Raw genomic sequence first — 12,443 nt, 5'->3', positions numbered from 1 at the left:
ATGGATCCGGATAAACTCCAGTCCATTCTAGAGTGGTCTTTACCCAAAGGACTTAAAGCCGTACAGAGATTTATTGGTTTTTCTAATTATTATAGGCGCTTTATTAAGGGCTATTCTTCAATTATCGCACCTATCACTAATATGACCAAACAGGGGGCTGATACTAAGAATTGGACTACTGAAGCTCTTCTTGCGTTCAAAACTCTCAAGGAGCTTTTCGCTTCCGCTCCAATTTTAGTTCACCCCGACACTTCCCTGCCTTTTCTACTTGAGGTAGACGCATCAGAGACTGGTTTAGGTGCTGTCCTATCTCAAAGGTTGGGTGTTGACAAACCATTACATCCATGTGGATTTTTCTCTAAAAAATTGTCCGGTACTGAGAGCAGATATGACATTGGTGACAGAGAATTACTGGCGGTTATCAAGGCTTTGAAAGAGTGGAGACATTTATTGGAAGGTACTTTACATCCTGTTACCATTCTAACAGACCACAAAAATTTGTCTTATATCGGAGAGGCCAAGCGTTTGTCCTCCAGGCAGGCTCGTTGGTCGTTGTTTCTTACCCATTTCAATTACGTTCTGACTTACAGACCTGGCTCAAAGAATTCTAAAGCCGATGCGCTATCTCGCCAATTTGAGCCTTCTGCTTCAGTTGAACCACTTGTGTCCTCCATTGTACCCAAATGCAATATTATTGCTAATACCAGTCTTAAAATTCATTCTCCGCTACTTGACCAGATCTTGAAGTCACAACATCTAGCTCCCGGAGACACTCCTGAGGGAAGAAACTTTGTTCCTCCTGAACTTCAACTGGAACTCTTACAATGTTTTCACGAAAGTAAAATAGCTGGGCATCCTGGTATTCGCAAGACATACTCTCTGATATCCAAGGATTTCTGGTGGCCTTCACTTCGAAAAGATATTGAGGAGTTCGTCGCAGCTTGTGAGACTTGTGCCAAGACTAAACTACCTCATGCTTCTCCATGTGGCCTGTTACACCCCTTGGACATTCCTGAGAAACCTTGGTCCTGTTTGTCCATAGACTTTATCGTTGATTTACCTGCTTCCAAGAGACAGACTGTTATTCTCACGGTGGTGGATAGATTTACTAAGATGGCCCATTTCGTGCCATTACCTAAACTTCCGACTTCTCCTGAATTGGCGGAGATTTTTGCAAGAGAGGTTTTTCGCCTACATGGGATTCCTTCGGAGATTGTTTCTGATAGAGGTTCTCAATTTGTCTCACGTTTCTGGAGATCCTTTTGTTCTCAAATGGGTATCAAATTGAACTTCTCCTCTGCCTATCACCCTCAGTCTAACGGAGCTGCTGAACGTACCAATCAAAAGATCGAACAGTATCTGCGATGCTTTGTTTCCGAACACCAGGACGATTGGGTCGGTCTGATTCCTTGGGCGGAGTTCGCACACAATAACCTTGTTTGTGATTCAACTCGCTCTAGCCCTTTCTTCATGAACTATGGCTTTCATCCTTCGATTTTTCCTTCGGTTTCCTCTTCTCAGGGGATACCGTCGGTTGATGATCATGTCGCCAACCTGAAGAAATTATGGGATCAGACTCGGCAAATTCTGTTACATAGTTCTTCATTGTTCAAGAAACACGCTGACAAGCATAGAAGAGCGGCTCCTGTTTTTGTTCCTGGGGATAGGGTATGGTTGAGTACTAAGAATATTCGCCTAAAAGTTCCATCTATGAAATTTGCTCCTCGCTACATAGGTCCTTACAGGGTTCTCACTCGTATCAACCCGGTTGCGTATCGCCTTGCTCTGCCACCTGCCTTACGCATTCCTGACTCTTTTCATGTCTCCTTGTTGAAACCCCTTATTTGCAACAAATTCTCCTCTAAGGTCTCCTCGCCTCGTCCTGTTCAGGTGGAGGGTCGGGAGGAGTACGAGGTCAGCTCCATCATTGATTCCAGAATTTCAAGGGGAAAATTGCAATATCTGGTCAACTGGAGGGGATATGGTCCTGAGGAGAGGAGTTGGGTACCTCAGGAGGACGTTCATGCTTCTCGCCTTCGCAGAGCATTTCACCTCCGCTTCCCATCTCGCCCCGGTTTCTTCCGCCCGGTGGGCGTATCTGAGAGGGGGGGTACTGTCAGGGTACCTGAGGCCTCTACCTCTAAGGGAGGTAGAGACTTGGTGGTTTGCCCGTCCAGGCGAGCTGTTTCCTTCGTTCCTCGCGGTTCATCCAGTCACTTAAACACCGGCCGCGAGGAATCCACGTCCTTTTCTAGCAGGACGCTCAATACGTGACGTCATGACGCTATCGCGAGCGACCTGTCACTCAAGTGTCCGATATCCAATCGGTACTTGTCAGAGGCGTGATTACCATCCAGAGCCAGGGTATTTAAGCTTACTTCTCACTTCAGCTCATTGCCCTGTCGTGGTTCTAGCTTGTCTAGTCACTCAGTGCTCTGGTATTCTAGTTTGCTCTATTTGGTTTTGACTCGGCTTGTTGTACTACTCTGCTTCTCTGTTATCCCTTGACCCGGCTTGTCTCTCGCTTATCTGTCTTCTCGTTCCCTCGACCTCGGCTTGTCTCTGACTATTCTCTATTACTCTCGGTACGTTAGTCCGGCCATTCTAAGGCCCGGTATACGTACCTTTCCACTCTTTGTACTCTGCGTGTTGGATCCCTGTCCCGATCCTGACACTGCTAGATTGATTTTCCTCTCTAGTCGTTTCTCTCACACCTCACCCCTCTGCCAGTCCTTACATTGGCTTCCTGTATGCTATAGGAGTCAATTCAAGGTACTAACTCACACCTATAAAGCACTGAACAACTCTAGCCCCTCTTATATCTCCTCACAGATCCATAGGTATGTCCCTTCTCAGTCTCTCCGCTCTGCCCGTGACCACCTCCTGTCCGTTGTCCGCACTCGTACTGCCAACTCGCGCTTGCAGGACTTCTCACGGGCGGCTCCCTTCCTATGGAATAGCCTGCCTACCGCCATCAGACTCTCCCCTAGTCTTGCATCTTTTAAGAAGTGCCTTAAGACCCATCTCTTTAGGAAAGCTTATGGCCTCCAAGACTAACCCTTACCTCACATACCTGTCTCTTGCCCTCTCCTAAAGGGCAGCCCACCTTATTTGATTGTAAATTCCTGTCCTAATGTGTTTTACACCCCACCTCCTATAGAATGTAAGCTCGTTTGAGCAGGGTCCTCTTCAACCTATTGTTCCTGTAAGTTTATTTGTAATTGTCCTATTTATAGTTAAATCCCCCTCTCATAATATTGTAAAGCGCTACGGAATCTGTTGGCGCTATATAAATGGCAATAATAAATAAATAAATAAATATCTTACAGTTTATTATTTGTACAGCTTTTCTACTTATATATTCCACTGATATCTCTTTAACTTCATTAAATCAGGTAATGTCCATTTTTTGTGCTACTGAAAATGTTTCAGTATTTCTTTGACTTTGCTTGCACTGCCCAATATGTGTGTTATGTACTTACCTCAATACATATTAATTAACAAACAAAAAAGGTATTAATTCACACCGTGCAAATACAATATTGTCTTTATATACAACAATGGTAAGACTATTGTAATTGTCTGTGCAGTTTTAGGTACCTGTTTTAAAGAAGGTTATTATGGAAATTGACTACAAAATTACTACGGGGAATGGAAGATTTTAATTATAAAGAAATGCCAGAGAAAAAAAAGGCATTTCAAAGAGGATCAAAAGCAAAAACCAAATGTTAAAAAGGCTGAACTTGATAGATGCATGTCCTTTTTTAGCTATGTCACTATGACGAGCTTGATTATTTAACCTGTATGACTATGTTACTTTGTAAAAAATCTATTTTATTTATAACCATGGAATGGTTTTAGACATATATACTACACCTCACTTATGTACTCCAAATACCATAATATATTAATTTGCCATACAAGATTGCCTATGAGTGAACTAAAGAGGTATTAACAGGCCAAAGCATAGGTTTCTATTGCCTGGTGGTTAAGTAGTGAATTATAGGATAATTTGCAGGGAAGCATCACAATTTTTTCCTTTACAGGTCCCATTGTAAATGAAAGGATGTAAACTACTAGAGCATATCCAATTTATATGAATTTATGGTAAATTTTCCACCACATTCATTATCTAGGGTCCCCATTTGCCACCAATGGAGACAATAAGTACATCCCATGTTATTTAGAAGCACCAACTTACCACCAATAGTTGAGGGATGGGGTGGACAATAGGTCTATCCCCCACTTTATTACTTAGGACTCCCACCTGCTGCCAATGAGTTTGGGGTGGGGTGGTCAGTAGGTACACCCCCCACTTTATTACTTAGGACCAACAACCGCTACCAATGGCGGAGTGGAGGGACAATAGGTCCACCTTCCTTGCTATTTAGGGCCCCCACCCACTGCCAATCTGTGGGGGCTGGGGAGACACTATATCCCCCATTATTATTTTTAGAATAGAACCCCACCTGCCACAAATGGGTGGGGACTGGGGATACACTATTTCCTCCTGTTCATTTTATATATTTTTTTCCCACCCATGGCCAAGATACCAAAAATGAATGAACAATCAAGTGAAATTCGGTTTGGACTAAACATAATGTTTTTTCATCATTATTATTTTTCATCATTATTATTTTTCGTACAACTGCATTCTCAGTACTTAACTTATCTGTTCTCTATATGTAGAAAACATTCACACCTATATCATATGTCAAGTAATTGCCTTACCATAAATATTGAATTCAGATCATGTATAACAAGATGAATCTTGTGATTAGTCATTCTCACAACACTCAACAATCTCACCTTCAGTTCAGAGCTTAGTGAAATGGAAGATGTTAAGTCAAATAAAGTATTTAGTCATTATATATATATGCTTTATCCTTTGCTCCCATTTAGATTCCCCAGTCTATTTTTTATAACAGTATTTCATGTACTAGTCACTTGAAATATATATTAAATGAATTGAAGGATTAAATGAATCGTCAAGACATTATCAATTGGTGCCAGACAATATAAGCACCATTGCAAATCATGCTCCTTACACAGGTTATGGTAAAAGGAGGTCCCCTTTTCTTTCCAATTTTAAAAAATTGCTGCAGGTCGAAGTGAAAGATGCAATACATCCTGCTATGACCACCCAAATATTTTGACAATGGGCACATATTATGCAAGTCATTGCTTCCCCTGAAAGGCGTCTTCTGTAATGGAGCTTGATGTGCAGTGGTGAAAACTGTTAAAACACGTCTGACAGATCCACCAACAAACCTGTGATGTCAGTGGTAGTGCAGTGGTTATGAATGGAAATGCCACCAAGTGCTTAATTATATAATCCATAAACCCAAGCTAGGTAAGGGGTTATCAACTATGTTTAGTTTAAATTGGAATGGTAAGTAACGGATGCATGTTGACTAAAGGAAAACTTGAAGCACCATAATCACTAGATTTGGAGATTCCCTTTGGGTTGAACTACAATTCAGAAGTTCGTTCTTTATTGATCCTGTCTTAATTCCTTTCCAATAAAAAATAATGATTGATCGAAATTAGTTAGTTTAACAAACATTTTAAATGACTTCTCTTTGATTGAACAAACAAAAACACAGAAAATGGTCTCCTTGTTTATGTCTACTTTATACATGGTTTTGTATGTGTTCTAATGAGTGTATCTCAGAACCTTCCTGCATATGCTAATCATGGGATGTTCTATATCATAAAGTAGATGCAGAAAATGCACAATCTATTAGAAAAATAATGATGCGTTTCCATCACACCGTTCATTAACCAGCTGGCTATTGACTGAAGAAGCCTTATAATGTTCTGCAGTACATTATGTGACTCACCACAGGCTCCAATTAACACTCTTGAGTCTTGATTAATTGAAAAACAGCATCGTATATCCTGGGCTAATTCCAGAACTTGTTGCCAACTGCGTAAAATAAGATTTCTATTTGTTTTTAAGACATGTGAGTAGGTTTTGTGCATTTGAGAAATGTGATAATGGCAATAGAATAGTTTAACCCCTTAAGGACCAAACTTCTGGAATAAAAGGGAATCATGACATGTCACACATGTCATGTGTCCTTAACCCCTTAAGGACACATGACGTGTGTGACACGTCATGATTCCCTTTTATTCCAGAAGTTTGGTCCTTAAGGGGTTAAGGGGTTAAAGGAGTTAAAGGAATTTCTATTTCTGAGATATGCATTCTGGGGACACATAGAGGATTTGCGGCTCTTCAGAGCTTGAAATGAAATTTCTGCTTGTTGAGTCGCCAACAGATAAAATATGGAATTGATAGAGTGATTTGTTTGTGGCTCTTTAACTCTTAATTACTTTGACCTCATGAACTGCTTCCCAGTTTTCTACTAAATGGTTTGTGATTTTTATTCCATATACAGATGCTAAGACTTTTCCATGTTATTTTAACCTATATTTGACAGTGTAGATGAAAAAGTATTGGAAATTAAATAAAAACAAACATCTTCATTCATGCATCTTTGGTCCATGCTTTAGATATGATAGGCAGTTCAATTTTTTTTGATTTTTTTGTTGGTTGTGGATATGCAAATTTTCATCTTTCTCCTGTGGGTTTTGTCCCTATACAAAATTCATATAGCTCTCCCAGCGAATAGACTGGAAGACGTCACCAAATGCGACCACCACAGGCGCATCTGAAGTATATAATTGAGGCTCAAGCTGGAACACGCGTTGAACCCATGTGGATCGCATTTCCCATCAAGGTGGCTGTAGTTATAGCGATCCTTCTGCAATAATGGCATACATCCCTGAAGAAGTGAAGAAGTCCTGGTCCAAGAACAAAACGCATTGGATAATCATATTTTGCTGGACTTTTATTTATATATTGCTAATAAGTTTTTTTTTTTTGTCACTGCTGCTATTTCTACCGGTTTTTGGGCATTTACTTTTCGCTCTGAGTGCAGCTGGTAGAGATATGCTGAGGTGGGGGCTGTGGGTGATATTGGTTGCAATTGGGGGAATGGGGCTGTAGTAGGGATGTTATGGGGCTGTAGTTAGGGTATTGGGGCTGAGAAAGGGGGGCAGAGGCCGAGGAAGGGGGACAGGGGCTGAGAGAGGAGGAAAGGAGCTGAGACGGGGGCAAGGGCTGTAGAGGGGGGGGGGCAGGAGCTGTAGAGGAGTGGACAGCTGCTATAGAAGGGGTCACATGGGGAGTAGAAGGGGTCACAGCTGTTGTAGAGGTTGGCACATGGGCTGAGGGTGGGGCAGGGGCTGAGAGGGGGGAAAAGGATCTGAGGGGTGGAAAAGGGCTGAGGAAAGGGACAGGAGCTGAGTAAAAGGACAGGGGCTAAAGAAGGGAGACAGGGGTTGAGTAAGGGGACAAGGGATAAGAAAGGGACATGAGATGAGTAGGGGGACAGGGGCCGAGGAAGGGAGACAGGGGCTGAGAAAGTGGACAGGAGCTGAATAGGGGGCCCATTAATCCATAAAACCATAGGGTTCACCATTAATCCAGCGTGCAGTCTAAAATTGAGAATCTAGAATCCAAAATACCTTTTACTGCTCATCTTGGAATTTCACAACAGATCAGCAAATATAAGAATTCATCCCTTGCATAGAAACTAGGTGCTGCTTGATGTCTAGCATCCCTAATCCCTAAGGAAGACGTTAACATTTTTAGAAGCAGCTAGTTGCCAGTAATTAACAATAGACATTAACAAAAGTTTTGTAGCATGGAAACAAATGATAATGGCTAATGTTACTGACAGCAATTTTAGTGAGAATCAGCTTGTGAGTAAATCATTGTGACAAGCATGGAAACGAGCCCATAGTTACCAAATGTGAAGGATGGCAATGGCTTTCCATTTTTTGCTATTAAATGACTCCTGCATTTAGATTTAATTTGAACAAAATGTAAATAATGCCCTAAATATATTTAGATATGTGATTTGTTAAGCTTCCAAAAGGAAGTCCAGTAACCTATTTTTCACTTCAGCCCAAAATGTAAATAAGTCTCCCTATAGTGCCTGATGGCTTTACAAATATTAGCCAAATAGATGATTAGACAATATTATCTAACATACACTTAAATGCTGCCTCTTCGTTTAGCAGAATAATTCAAGGGAGAGTGAGAGCCACCTACACAATGGGGGTTAGGTGCATACTTTGAATGTTCTATTTTATATATATATATATATATATATATATATATATATATATATATATATATATATATATATATATATACTTGTTTTCATTATTTTAAGTAATTTTGTTGTTGTAACTTAATGCCAAAGTTCAGTGCAGATGTATACAAAAATTATATAGTACTATATACAAAAAGCACACCTTAGTTAATATGGCAAATCGCTTTATAATATACACAAAATAAACAAGACAGAAACAAATAAAACAACAAAATTACAATACTATAAAACCAATGATAGAGGCTATATAACATACACTTAGATCACAAAGGCATAAAAGCTCACTAGAGTATTACTTCAAAGGGCTGGACACGTGTACCACACAAACCCCAATGTTTCGGCACAGTTACTAGCACCTTTTTCAAGGGATAATCCCAAAAATTATATAAACACTAGTAAGTGAGTGAATGTTTAAATAATATGTAAAAAGTGCTAAAACAAATTCCAAAAGTTAAAGAATGTGCGAAACACAAAACATATATATATATAAAAAATAATTATTTCCCTCAAGGGAAAAAATCTGTAAGAACTGTAAAATTGAAAAAAAACACCTGTTGCCCTTCTTTAGCCCCTGTCCCTTTCCTCAGCCACTGTCCCTTTCCTCAGTCCTTTTCCACTCCTCAGACCCTGCCCCCTTCCTCAGCCCCTGTTCCCCCTCTATAGCAGCTGTTCCCTCTTCTACAGCTCTTGTTCCCCCCTCTCAGCCTCTGCCCCACCTTCAGCCCATTTGCCCACCTCTACAACAGCTGTGTCCCTCTCTACAGCCCATGTGACCCCTTCTACAGCTCCTTTGTCCCCCTCTCAGCTCCTGTCCTCCTCTCTCAGTCTCTGTCCCCTCAGCCCCTGTCCCTTTCCACAGCCTTTTTCTACCCCTCAGACCCTGTTCCCCCCTCTCAGCCCCTGCCCCACCCTCAGCCCCTGCCCCACCCTCAGCCCATGTGCTCCCCCTCAGCCCCTGCCCCACCCTCAGCCCATGTGCCCCCTCTACAACAACTGTGCCCCCCTCTACAGCTCATGTGGCCCTTTCTATAGCAGCTGTCCACTCCTCTACAGCTCCTGTCCTCCTCTCTCAGCCCCTGTCCCCCTTCATCAGCCACTGCCCCCCTTCCTCAGCCCCAATACCCTTACTACAGCCCCATAACATCCCTACTACAGCCCCCTCTCCCCCAATTGTAACACATATCACCCGTACCACAGCCCCTTTCCCAAATTCTAGTCATCAACCTACTTCAGCCGCTTATCCCCCACTACATTCCCTAGCCACCCAATTACAGCCCATTGCCCCCACTACAGTCCCTGTCCCCCCACTACAGCCCCTAGCCCCCTACTACACCCCCTAACTTTTCAATTACAGCCAATACAACCCCACTATCAGTGCCATTCCCGAGATTAGGCTCTAGATCCACCCCTGCTCTGTATACCTGTATCTGTATGACTAAAAGCCTGTATATGTTTGTCTTTGTATGCCTGTGTCTGCATTACAGTGTATGAATGTCTCTGTGTGTGTCTGTATGTTTGTGTTTGTATGACATTGTACCTATATGTGTAGATTGTATGGCTGTGTTCCTGTATTTGTTTGATTGTGTGCCAGCATATCTCTGTGACTGAGTGCCCGTATGTTTGTGACATAAAATGCGCTGAGACAAGCAAAATTAATGGACAGGTGGGGAGACACACAAAGGGAATGAAGAAAGAAATACAAAAGGGGGGTTATAAGAAACACACAAGAGGGTTTAAGACATAGTAAAGGGGGATAAAATGCATTAGGGATGTGCATGAGCAATAAATTTGGTTCGGTTTGGAAATTCGGGTAAGTAAAAAAATTTGGCACTTCGGCACTTCGCCAAAATTCAGCAATTCAGTTCAGCACTTCGCCAAAATTCGAACTTCAGCACTTCAGGAAATTTGGCAATTCGGCACTTTGGACATCCGGAATGAAACTAATTGCACATGTCTAAAATACACTAAAGAGGGTAATAAAATCAAAAGGGGGGTTACAAGACACACAGGTGAAGACGCATTTTTTTTTAAGTGGGTCGGCAAAATGCATCTTCGCCTGTGTAGCCAAAAATCCTTGCACAGTCCCTGGTTAGAGCAGTGGCTACATCACTGCCTTAGAATTAGGAAATCCAAGTTCAAATCCACTCAGACCACTTTAACAATAAGTTGTCCCTGGGCAAGACACCCAATTATATATATATATACACACACATATATATACACACACATACACTTACTTCAAATTCTCATTGGTTGTAAATTTGTTTTAACAGGGCCTTCTTCATCTCTTGAACCTCCTTTTACCTATTCACTAGATATCTACATCCTGCTCCAGACCTGACCCACTACATGATCCATTCCTTCTTTTCCATTACCAGGGACAACCAGACAGGTCCTCCTCGTTTCCATCAGGTATCATCCCCTTTGTCGGTCTTCCTTCTTCCAGGTAGGTACCAATCCCTCTGGCTGCACTGCCTCCAAATACTGTGTAAGGAAACCAAGTGTATTTAAACCTCCTTCGGTAGTTTCCTCCCGAACCGCCAGAGCCTAGTATATATAGCTCTCCGTTCGGTAGTTGCAATAGACTAAATCCATACGAAATAGCAATAGCTTCACAAGATAATTCCCTTAGTAAAGCATACAAATTCCAAATAAGAGCCGAAGTCAAGAAGCAGGGTACAAGATGAACTGGCTTTAATTAACACACACAGGTTTTTATGCACGTTCCCACCACAGGCCTGGCTCTTTGTTTAAAGGACCCAGTATCAGCAAACAGTGCAGTCAGAAAGCAGATCCTAAAACAGGGAAATTTACTTCATACTTACCGATATTTTCCTTTCCCATTGATATGCCATGGTAGCATTTACACATGGGTATTCCTTTCCCCAACTCCCATTGGACAGTTAGCAATCAGAAAAAAAAAAAAAAAAAGAGTGGGCTAAAGTGACACAAAATAAGGGAAGTATAGGGAAGTAGATTGGTAGAATAGTATTCACTGAAGTCTTGGAAGTGTGGATTTAAAAAAAATATATATTTTATTTTAATGACAGTTGCAGAAGATGAATCAGTTGGGAGCCATTAACAGTTTAATTGATATGCTTTTGTGAAAAAGTGAGTTTTTAATGATTTTTTGAAGGAGTGGAGACTGGGTGACCAATGGAAGAGGGAAGGGAGTTCCACAACTGTGCAGCCCCAGAGGAGTCTTGAAGGCGAGCATCAGAGGTGGGAGTATAAACAGAGGATAGACGTAGGTCTTTGGCAGAGCATAGGGGCCTAGACAGGACATACTTGTGTATTAGAGATGATAGTTAGGTGGGAGTAACATTATGTAGAGATTTGAAAGCAAGAACCATAATTTTATATTGAGCCCTATATTTTATGGGAAGCCAATGCATGGACTGACAGAGGGGTGAGGCAAAGGAAGATGTGGGCAGACAGAAAGATGAGCCTCGCCGCCGCATTCATTATAGATTGCAATAAGGCAAGTTGGGAGCACGTAATACCACTGAGAATCAGATTGCAGTAGTCAAGGTGAGAGAGGACAGTGGCATGGACCAGCACCTTAGCTGCATCTGACGTTAAGTAGTAGCGGATGCGCGCAATGTTTTTGAGATGGAAGCGTCAGGATTTGGCGATTGACTGGACATAAGGGGTGAAGGAGAGGTCGGAGTCAAAGAGAAAACCTGGGCAGTGAGCCTGCGTGGTGGAGCTGATGGTAGCACTATTAATGTGAAGGGAGACAGAAACAGGAGTAGTAACAATTGAGGGAGGAAAGACCAGAGGTTCTATTTTGGACAAGTTGAGCTTAAGGAAGTGGGCAGCCATCCAGTTAGAAATAGCAGAGAGGCAGTCAGAGACCAGAAATTTGAAAAAGCCTACTGTTTGGCGAAACGCGTTGTGTATTTTTACTCTGTTTTATATTAAAGTATTTTGTTACTACCTTTTACTTTGGGTTAGTTCATTTACTTTATATGCTGCTGTTTTATCCTGGCTGATCTTTTTATCATCATTTTTAACAAGATCCAGTACTGCAAAAGAAATCCCTGGTGGGGATTATTCCACCTACGCTTGGTTCATAGAGCAGTGTGGCTGCTCTGAACACTGTAAGTACGTTTCTTTTTATCACTTTGTCATTTTTACATAAGGAAAACACTATGGGCCCTCTCTTGTGATTTTATTTTTCATAAGACCGGCACTACAAGCATCACTAGAGGAATATCCTACACGTGGGGAGTTTAAATACCACTGTATGCTGTT

The sequence above is a fragment of the Pelobates fuscus genome, chromosome 9 (genome assembly GCF_036172605.1).
Source record: "Pelobates fuscus isolate aPelFus1 chromosome 9, aPelFus1.pri, whole genome shotgun sequence".
NCBI classification, from domain to species: domain Eukaryota; kingdom Metazoa; phylum Chordata; class Amphibia; order Anura; family Pelobatidae; genus Pelobates; species Pelobates fuscus.
The sequence above is the reverse complement of the archived record's forward strand: the minus strand, read 5'-3'. Positions refer to the sequence as shown.